Source organism: Lactuca sativa, chromosome 1 (genome assembly GCF_002870075.4).
Source record: "Lactuca sativa cultivar Salinas chromosome 1, Lsat_Salinas_v11, whole genome shotgun sequence".
Taxonomy (NCBI): domain Eukaryota; kingdom Viridiplantae; phylum Streptophyta; class Magnoliopsida; order Asterales; family Asteraceae; genus Lactuca; species Lactuca sativa.
Genome location: NC_056623.2, coordinates 249,134,565 through 249,144,637, shown reverse-complemented (window position 1 = coordinate 249,144,637; position 10,073 = coordinate 249,134,565).

The following is a 10,073-nucleotide window of genomic DNA, read 5'->3' as shown; positions in this document are numbered from 1 at the left end:
TGGGCATACCAAAGTTACGATTGGCGTAACTGTCTCAGATGCAAAACCCTAAATGAGACTTGTGGACTATAAAAGGAATGATATGGTCCTTACCCGAGCCAACATATTACAGAGAGTGAAACCGTTAGAGAGAAAAACCCCGTTATAAGCTTGTGTTTGTGTTCTTAAGCTTAAAAGTGCCATTTTGTGGTCGTGAAGAAGAAGACGAAGCCATTGTGGAAGCTGGTAGATGGAGTACAAGCTTAGATCTGAGTTCTACAGAAGTTGGAGCTTCAGTTGGAGGTAACAAAGCTCAAAGCTTTCCTTGTCATCTTTGATCTGTGCTTTATGGACCCATTTTTAGGGTTTTTGGCCCCAAGGTGGAGACTTTATCAGCAAAGGGTCTCCATAAGCTTAGATCTGCCCTATTCAAGTGTAATATGTGTTGTGGATCCATAAAAATCCAATCTTGGATGTTAATATTAAGTCATGCATGAGATACAGGCTTAATGAGAAAAGAGGAAAGCTGGTTGGAGTGATTGGTGACTTTTACAACCATGCAAGACTTTATGGATTAAGTGGCCTTAAAATAGCTAGATCTGGAATTTGAGCTTATGTCTTAACCGTTTAAGACCAAAACTCAAAAGAATATAAGACTGGGACTTACGTTGGGCGTAATCCTAATACGCGCAGCGTAGGGGTTGAGCTCCCCGATTCTGTGAAGTATCCAAGTATGCCTAGCGTACAAAGTTGTTACGCGCCTCGTACTCGGAGGGTTGACTGTCATTGACTTTTAGCATCTAGTCAATATTTGGACTGTTGAAACAATAGAGGGGTAAAATGGTCTTTTACCCTTCTGAGAGAATTTAGATAGGCGTTAGCCTAGCCTTTGAGTGCCTTAATTATTATGATTATTTAATTTAGGTGAGTAGGTGGAGGCTAGATCTGTATAGCGAGTTCGAGATTTATCCGAGTTACCCGAGGTGAGTCTTCTCACTATACATTACCTAGGTTTCTCTAATTGAAGATGCATTGAATCCAAGACTTCTAATGGCTAATAGAGTATAATAACAATAAGAAATCAGAATTAGAAGTTTACCTTGAATCTAGGTTTTGGCCATATGAACATTCCTATGTGCACATGCAAACCCTAATGCTTGGATCTAGGTTTCTCTAATTGAAGATGCATTGAATCCAAGACTTTTAATGGCTAATAGAGTATAATAACAATAAGAAATCAGAATTAGAAGTTTACCTTGAATCATTTGCTTGATCTTCTTGTCCTTGGAGCTTTAGAGTCACAATTGTCACTCCTCTGATGGCTTACAAACACCAACTAGCAAGAGGATGAATTAAGAGAGAGGAGAGGGGATCAAAATCGGCCAGGGTTTCTCCTTAAGCATAGGTGCTGATTTCCCTTGACCCTTAGGGTCTATTTATACTAGTAAGGCTCCTAGGGTTTCACCCTTAAACCCTAATTGGATAACATAGGCCCTAAGCAATCCAATACCCTAATTGATAAGCCTTTGGACGATTTCAAGGCCTATCCATAGTCCTTAAATCCGTCCCCCTTTATCCATAAGGGATTTATAGCCCAAAGTACAACTATCATACAATTGACAGTTTATGCCCCTTTATTCAATTAATCTCTTTAAGTCACCAACTTAATTCCTAATTAATTTATGTCTTATATTAATCAAATAATAATATTATTATTCCTTATATTATTCCCATAATATATTAATAATATTTCTTCGCTCACAATAAATCATCCTGTCAAGTTGCTATGGTGAAGGCAACCCAAAAGGACCATGCACAACCGGGTCAAATACTTGCCCAATATAGTTACAGCCATAGACACTATTCCAACAGTCTCCACTTGGATTAGACCTGGCAATTCGTGTATTCGTGTCATGAAAACGTGTCAGCCACAAATTTGACACCATACGGTTACACGATGAGAAATAAGCTTTATCTCAATTTTTAAGATGTATTCGTGTCGTGTATTCGTGTCGTGTCGTGTCTCTCACAGATTCGTGTCTTCGTGTCTAAAATTGCCAGGTCTAACTTGGATATGTCTAGTAACTATATACAAGTATAATCCGATTAGCAATCGTAGCTCTCAAAGACGCTGTCAAACTCTGATCTAATCAATCTTGTCCTTTAGATAAGGGATCGTACAGTCCTCTGTTTAGATATCATGCTGACAATTCTATGAAACCAATTTTTCTAGCATTTGGTTTCTCGATCTCAGATTTATTTGACATAGAACTTAATCGAACACGTCAATTTAGTTCTGACCGGGCCCGACACATAAGTCAAATCAAATCATCGAGTGGCCGAGATATCACTGTTACCATCTTAAGATAAAAGTAACAAATAAACTTCGACTTATATGCATTTACTTATTCATTAATCAACTATACACAACAATGCGTTTTATAACATCAAGTTACTGATGTGGTTTTGCATTATCAATGTACAACCAATTAACACATAACAAACCATATATCTTGGTTTTAAGACCATATGATACTATCGTCTTGCGATCATCCTTTTTATCACATTCCATAAGATGATTCCAGCAAGCGCGGGTTTGTTCCAATGCTCAAAACCAGTTCATAAGCACTCATGAACGTTGCAGCAACCTTTTGCTATGTCTAATACCATTTAGACAATCTACACACCAATTCGTGACAATCTTCACTCATATATACTTCCAACATATGAACGATTGTGGACAATTTGAATAACTCGATTATTCTTAATAAGCTCAATTATTCTGGAAGTCAAAACATGCAAAGTGAAACAATAGTTAAACAATTAACATAAGATAGTAACATTACTCATAAATAGTACTCCTTTATTTAATCATCAAATGTCAATTACATTTATCTATTACACGTTTCTAATACTAACTAATCTATAATAATATCATCCTTCAGCCCAATACTCTTAGCATGCTGCAAGTGCTTAACCCTGCTCAGTCTCTTCTTAAGCGGATCTGCTGGGTTATCTTCTGATGATATCCTCTTCACCACGAGTTGTCCTTCTTCTACACGATGTCTAATAAAGTGATATTTTCTGTCGATATGTCGAGATCTACCATGTTCTCTCGGTTCCTTGGTCAAGGCAACTGCTCCTTCATTATCACAGAAAATCTCCAAGGGCTCCTTTATGGTAGGTACAACTCCAATATCACCGATGAAGTTCTTCAACCATATTGTCTCCTTCGACGCTTCGCTCGCTGCAATGTACTCCGATTCACACGTTGAATCAGCTATGGTTTCCTGCTTGGAACTTTTCCAAGTTACTGCTCGTCCATTCAGGGTAAAGACCCAGCCCGACTGCGAATAGTAGTTGTCCCTGTCGATCTGAAAGCTGGCGTCACTATACCCCCGCACCTTCAATTCATCACTCCCTTCGAGGAATAAAAACCATTCCTTCGTCCTCCGAAGGTACTTAAGGATATTCTTAACCGCAATCCAATGGGCTCTGCCAGGGTTCCCTTGATATCTACTAACCATGCTCAAAGCAAAGGCTACATCAGGGCGAGTACAAGTCATAGCATACATGATTGAGCCAACTGTGGAAGCGTACGGTACTCGGCTCATTTATGCTATTTCAGCTTCGGTACTTGGACTTTGAGTCTTACTCAACTTGGCATTACTTTGTATCGGTAATTCTCCCTTCTTCGAGTTTTGCGTACTAAAACGTTTCAGCACTTCATCTAAGTAAGTGTTCTGACTAAGTCCTATTATTCTCTTACTTCTTTCTCTCACTATCCTTATTCCCAGAATATAGGAAGCCTCTCTGAGGTCCTTCATAGTGTCACACCCCCGAACCAGACGGCAGAAACGTCCGAGGGCTGTTGTGACTCAATTGAATAACATCACAGTGAATATACTGTTGGGTTTTGAGCATTCTAACACTCCTAAGTGTACATGCAACCCTAAATACCTTGGATCTATGTTTTCTCTATTATACATGCAAATAAGAACTTCCAAGGTATTATCCTAATCTAGCATACAAAACAATGACTATAGCAAGATAGAATACATACCTCTTTGATGTAGAAAGTCTTCATGAAGCTTGAGTGCCTAGTGCCCCAAGTGTGACACCTCAAATGGAATCACAATCATCAAAACACTTGGAATGATTTGAGAGAATTCTACACTCTTCAAAATCGGCTAGCCCTTTCTTCACTATCTCTAGTGGCCGATTTTTCTTCAATAATAAGATGCTTATATAGTTACACAATTAGGGTAAACTCTTAATTGTCATGGCTTTCCATTTCCTTGGATCCATGGGTACAAATACACCATGGAGCATCCATGGACCATCCTATGGGTTTTAGCCCAACTTGATTATCCATGGAGCATTAGCCCACTATACAAGTATGGATGATTTACACAATCAACCCATATATTTAATTAGTCTTCTTTTGATCACTTAATTAATCCTAGATTAATTCTTGATCAATACTAATTAAATAATCTTATTATTCTTATTATTAATATACTAGAACTTATAATATATTAATAACCATAAGTGTCTTATTTCTCTCATCCAAGTGCATGATGGTATGCAACCCAAATGGACCATGCCGGGTCGGGTCAAGTCTTACCAAATATAGTTATGGACTTAGACATTAATCCAACATATACATGAAACATAACATCATTCATCACCATGCATTGAAATAGTACAACCGGTAGTGTTTACATTTAGTACATTGTTTCATAACATTACATTCCCAAAAAGTAGATTGTTCGATACTAGTTAAACAAACAACAAGACATCACTGAGTACATTTTCCCTTCGATTTACCTGTTACCTGAGAATACAAGTATTTTGAAAAACGTCAACATATGAAATGTTGGTGAGTTCATAAGTAATGTTTGAAACATAATGTTTTGTATTGTTTTGAAATCCACCAGAAAATCCAATATTTTCTGAAAAGAGTATCGTGTAAAAAGTGTGAAGATCCGTAAGTATGCTTGTTTGTTTCTATAATTGTAAAAAAAATTGTTAGACTTGGTATGCATCTTGTAGGTGTATGAATTGAAAACCCTAGGAAAACCCGATGTTTTCCTAATATTTTGAATTACGCGTTTTGTATTTTATTATACCGTTGTGACGTGTGTATTCGATAATTCCAGGTGACATTGGATTAATTATGGATTGTGAATTGTTATAAACACGCATTAATGAAAACGATTAGTTTACAACTATATAAACGATCCCTTAGGTGTCGTCCGTACTATTCACTTAATCCAACCACCCTGACTTCCCATAGCCCCACAACCGAGGAGAAAAGAGGGTGCGAAGCCCCCACTATTTCCATAAGTCGTTCAAGGCTATCGTGAATGCGATAGGCCCTTGGCCCGAATCGCATTGGTGAATTCTCGACTTTGCTAGCAGTACCAAAGGACCCTTGGGGCCCAACAGTACAAAAGCCAGTGAAAGTCCTTTTACATGGAATTAGGTCATATAAGACCCAACAACATGTAAGCGAATTTCCTTCGGGCCTAAAGATCATGTCATTGGGCTAGCTAGGCCTAACAAGCACGATTTGAAACTTTTGGGCCCAAAGATGGTGTATCGACATCTGGTGAATTCCCGCGTGTGTATTGACTTCCCGTAATTTCAGCGTGTGTATTGTAGTATCGTCGTGTATAGATTTTTGATTCATTATTGATTCGAGACTGAATCAATTCGTTTGGTAACGATTTTTGGTGTTGAAGGTGTATTATGTTGCATCAGTAGTCGTGGTACTAGTATTTCATCTTGACGGATTTATTGTTTAAAACATTGGAATTTTACTTTTGCAGCCCCTTTCTTTTGAATAAATTTACACTTTTAGCCCTTTTTATAAAAGAATTTCCATTTTAGTCCTTAAACCATTTTTCTCGACACTTTAGTATCAAAACTTGTTGAAAAGGTATTTTTCAGCTCAAATATATTTGAAAAATAGTTTTAGTCCCTCAGAATGAATTTTTCTCGGCTGAAACCTCTATTTTCGCAGTTTTTGCACTTTTGGCCCAAAATAGAAAATTTTTGCATCTTTGGTCCCTTTTAAATATGAAAAGTATTTTTAACCCCTGAAATGGACTTGGAGCACTAGTAGTCCCCTGTTTTACAGAAAAGTACAGTTTCAGCCCCTCTAATTTGAAAATCTCGCAATTTGGGGTTTATTGGGCCGAAAAGTTCATTTTTGGCCCATTATGCTTAAAAATTCACATTTTAATCCTTCAAAAGAGTAAATTTCCAGAAAATACAATCTTGAAACTGTTTTGACTCATCTCATCCCTCAGAATTTGTATTTTGATATTTTGGGCCTTTAGTTTCATATTTTTAGCATTTTGAGTCCAAAAATGGGTTTTAAGCCCACATATGTTCATATTAACCAACTTGGTTATTTTTCTAGAAATGATTTGTGTGAAATAACATAATTTATACTTATTTCATACAACTTAATGTAGATCTCGGTTTTAAGGTCTTTTTGACTAGATCCAACACCACAATCACATAAGAACATATATACAAGCATAGAAATCACACAAAGCATACATATAGTCATAGATCTACACATTTGCTTGTATTCCCCCCCCCCCCCCCCCACAAAACTTATAAAAACCGAAAAATAGGCAGTATGAAGCTCACCTTTGCTTGTTATTTTCGGTTTAGAAGGAAGAAATGAAGAAAACTAGATCCTAGTAAGCCTCCTTGGAAGATCTCGAACTTAAGGAGTTTTCTAGGAGTATGATCACCAAAAACTTGTTTAGAATAAGTGATCTTACATGAGAGAGGAGTTTTGTAACTTAGAGATGTGAAAACTTACCAAAAGATGATGATTATCTTGTGAAATCCTCTTGAAACACAAGCAAAATTTCGAGATTTTTGGATGAAGAAGAAGGGATGAGTCTTGAGTGATTTAGAGAGAGTTTTGTTGTGAAGTGTGTGTGTTTGGGAGACTCTCGGCCAAAGGAAAAAGAGAGAGGGGGAAGAGAAGTGAGTGGAGTGATGTGTGCATGGGAACATGAGTTAGTGCATGGAGATCCAAGAGGTAATAAAGAGGTGGGAAATGAAAGTCAACCCTCTTCCATGTTGGATTGTTGGGCTGAGAAGAGGAGAAAGGAAAGGAAGAATATTGGGCTTCTTGTGTTTAAGTCCATATTATGACGTAATTATGTAATTTTCGGCCCAAATAAATCAAGGAATGATTTTTATGATCCATTAGGGCTATATAAATTTGTTGTGACCCAATAAGGTCCATTAGGGTATTTTATTTCATTCTAGGCCCAATATGGCCCAAAATATTGAATTAAATGGAAATGGGTCCAATTAGAGCCCATTTAAGAGTTCTAAACCCAAGATGGTCAAATTGGAAGCTTATTGGTCCATTGGGCCCAATAAGGAAGTCCTAGTCCAAAATGGACCTAAGCAAGAACTTTTAGGGTTTCCAATTGCTTATTGACCATTTGTAATGCTTGTATGGTGTATTTGATTGCAAATTTTGATGTCATAAAGTAAGGATCATACATGCTCTTAAGTTTTTGATTCAAAATTTTACTTATGTGTTGTAGTTACAAGGCACAAAATTTCTAGTTGTGACATCATTCCCCCGTTAGAGGGAATTTCGTCCCGAAATTCTGTTTGAAAGCTAGATTTGAGAATGCTAGAATAGGTGAGGGTACTTTTGCTTCATTTGATCTTCGCGTTACCACGTGAATTCTGGCCCACGCTTCGCGTTCCACCGTACTTTGACGATCGGGATGCGACTTTGCTTAGTACGCTTCACCTCCCTGTCCATCATTTCAACCAGTTCTTCAACGAACAGGAGATTCTCGTTGATTTCAATCTCGTCAAGGGCAATGACGAGGGTTTCATCCGACAGGCACTTCTTTAGATTAGAGACATGGAACACGGGGTGTACAATGTTTAGCTCTGCGGGTAGTTGCAGTTTATACGCCACTGGACCTATTCGGGTGACGATCTCGAAAGGTCCAATGTATCGTGGGTTCAGTTTTCCCCGTTTTTCGAAACGAATGATTCCTTTCCAAGGTGAGACTTTTAACAGTACTCGATCCCCGACCTGAAATTCTAACAGCTTTCGCCGTTTATCAGCATAGCTCTTTTGTCGGTCGCGCGATGCTTGTAATCGAGCTCTTATTTGAACGATCTTTTCCGTGGTTTCACGAATGATCTTCGGTCTCGTCAGCGCCTTGTCCGATGTGAGTGCTTTTGCTAGCTGGGTGTCGCCCACCTCAGCCCAACATAACGGTGATCTACACTTACGCCCGTATAGTGCTTCAAAAGGAGCGACCTTGATGCTCGAATGGTAACTGTTGTTATACCAGAATTCGACTAAAGGTAAAAGGGTATCCCAAGACTTCCCATAGTCTATCACACATCCGCGAAGCATGTCTTCGAGCGTTTGAATGGTTCGTTCGCTTTGACCATCCGTTTGTGGATGATAAGCGGTGCTCACGTCGAGATGAGTTCCCAGTGCTTTCTGGAGTGATTGCCAAAAACGTGAAGTGAACCTACTGTCTCTATCTGAGATAATAGACACTGGTACTCCGTGGAGTCTCACGATTTCTCGAATATATAAACGTGTCAATCTCTCCATCCTGTAGGATTCCTTTATTGGCAGGAAATGGGCAGATTTCGTCAGTCGGTCGACTATTACCCATATGGTGTCTAGTCCATCCGACGTCTTGGGTAGCTTGGTCACGAAATCCATAGAAATCCCTTCCCATTTCCACTCAGGGATTACCGGTTGCTGTAATAACCCTGAGGGCTTTTGGTACTCCACCTTTACCTTGGCACAAGTAAGGCACTTACCGACATAGGTGGCAATCTCTGCCTTCATGTTAGGCCACAAATAGTGTTGTTTAATATCCAAATACATCTTCTCTGAGTCGGGATGGATGGAGTATCGCGTCTTGTGGGCTTCCTTCATGACTACCTCCCTAAATCCTCAGAGTTTAGGGACCCAAATACAGTTCATGAAATAGTATACTCCGTCCTCTTTTGCCTCTAGATTCTTCTCCATTCCGCGTAATGCTTCGCTTGATCTGTTTTCCGTCTTCATGGCCTCTAACTGGGCTACTCCAATCTGAGTGGCTAAGTGAGATTGAATGGTTATTGAGAGTGTTTTCGCACGACGATTACAGTACTCCTTCCGGCTCAATGCATCAGCTACCACGTTGGCCTTGCCCGGGTGGTACTTGATTTCACACTCGTAATCGTTTAATAATTCGACCCATCTTCGTTGCCTCATATTCAGCTCTTTTTGATTCAAGATATGCTGGAGACTTTTGTGGTCCGTGAAGATGGTGCACTTCATACCATAAAGGTAATTCCTCCAAATCTTCAAAGCAAAGACTACGGCTCCCAATTCCAGATCATGGGTTGTATAATTCACATCGTGCGTCTTTAGTTGGCGCGATGCGTAAGCTACCACCCTTCCACGCTGCATGAGAACGCAACTTAAGCCCTGATTCAACACGTCACAGTAGACCACGAAATCTTCCGTTCCCTCCAGTAGAGATAGTACCGGGGCACTACAGAGGGCTTGCTTCAGGGTTCGGAATGCAACCTCTTGCTTGTCCGTCCATTTGAATGATACTCCCTTTTGTGTAAGTGAGGTAAGTGGCTTGGAGATCTTAGAGAAGTTTTGAATAAACCTCCTATAGTAGCCTGCTAGACCTAAGAATTGGCGAATTTCCGTGGGTGTTGTCGGGACGACCCATCCTTCGACGGCTTTGAACTTGGAAGGATCCACATGAATTCTTTCTTGACTAACAACATGAGCTAGGAAGTTCACACTACGGAGCCAGAACTCACACTTGGAGAGTTTTGCGTATAGCTTCTCCGATCGCAGACTTTCTAGAATTTGTCGGAGATGTTGACCATGCTCTTCCTCGCTTCGGGAATAGACGAGAATGTCATCAATGAAGACAATGACAAAGTTGTCGAGGAATGGTTGACAGATTCGGTTCATCAGATCCATAAATGCGGCAGGAGCATTCGTTAGACCGAAGGGCATTACGACAAATTCATAATGTCCATAACGAGTTCGGAAA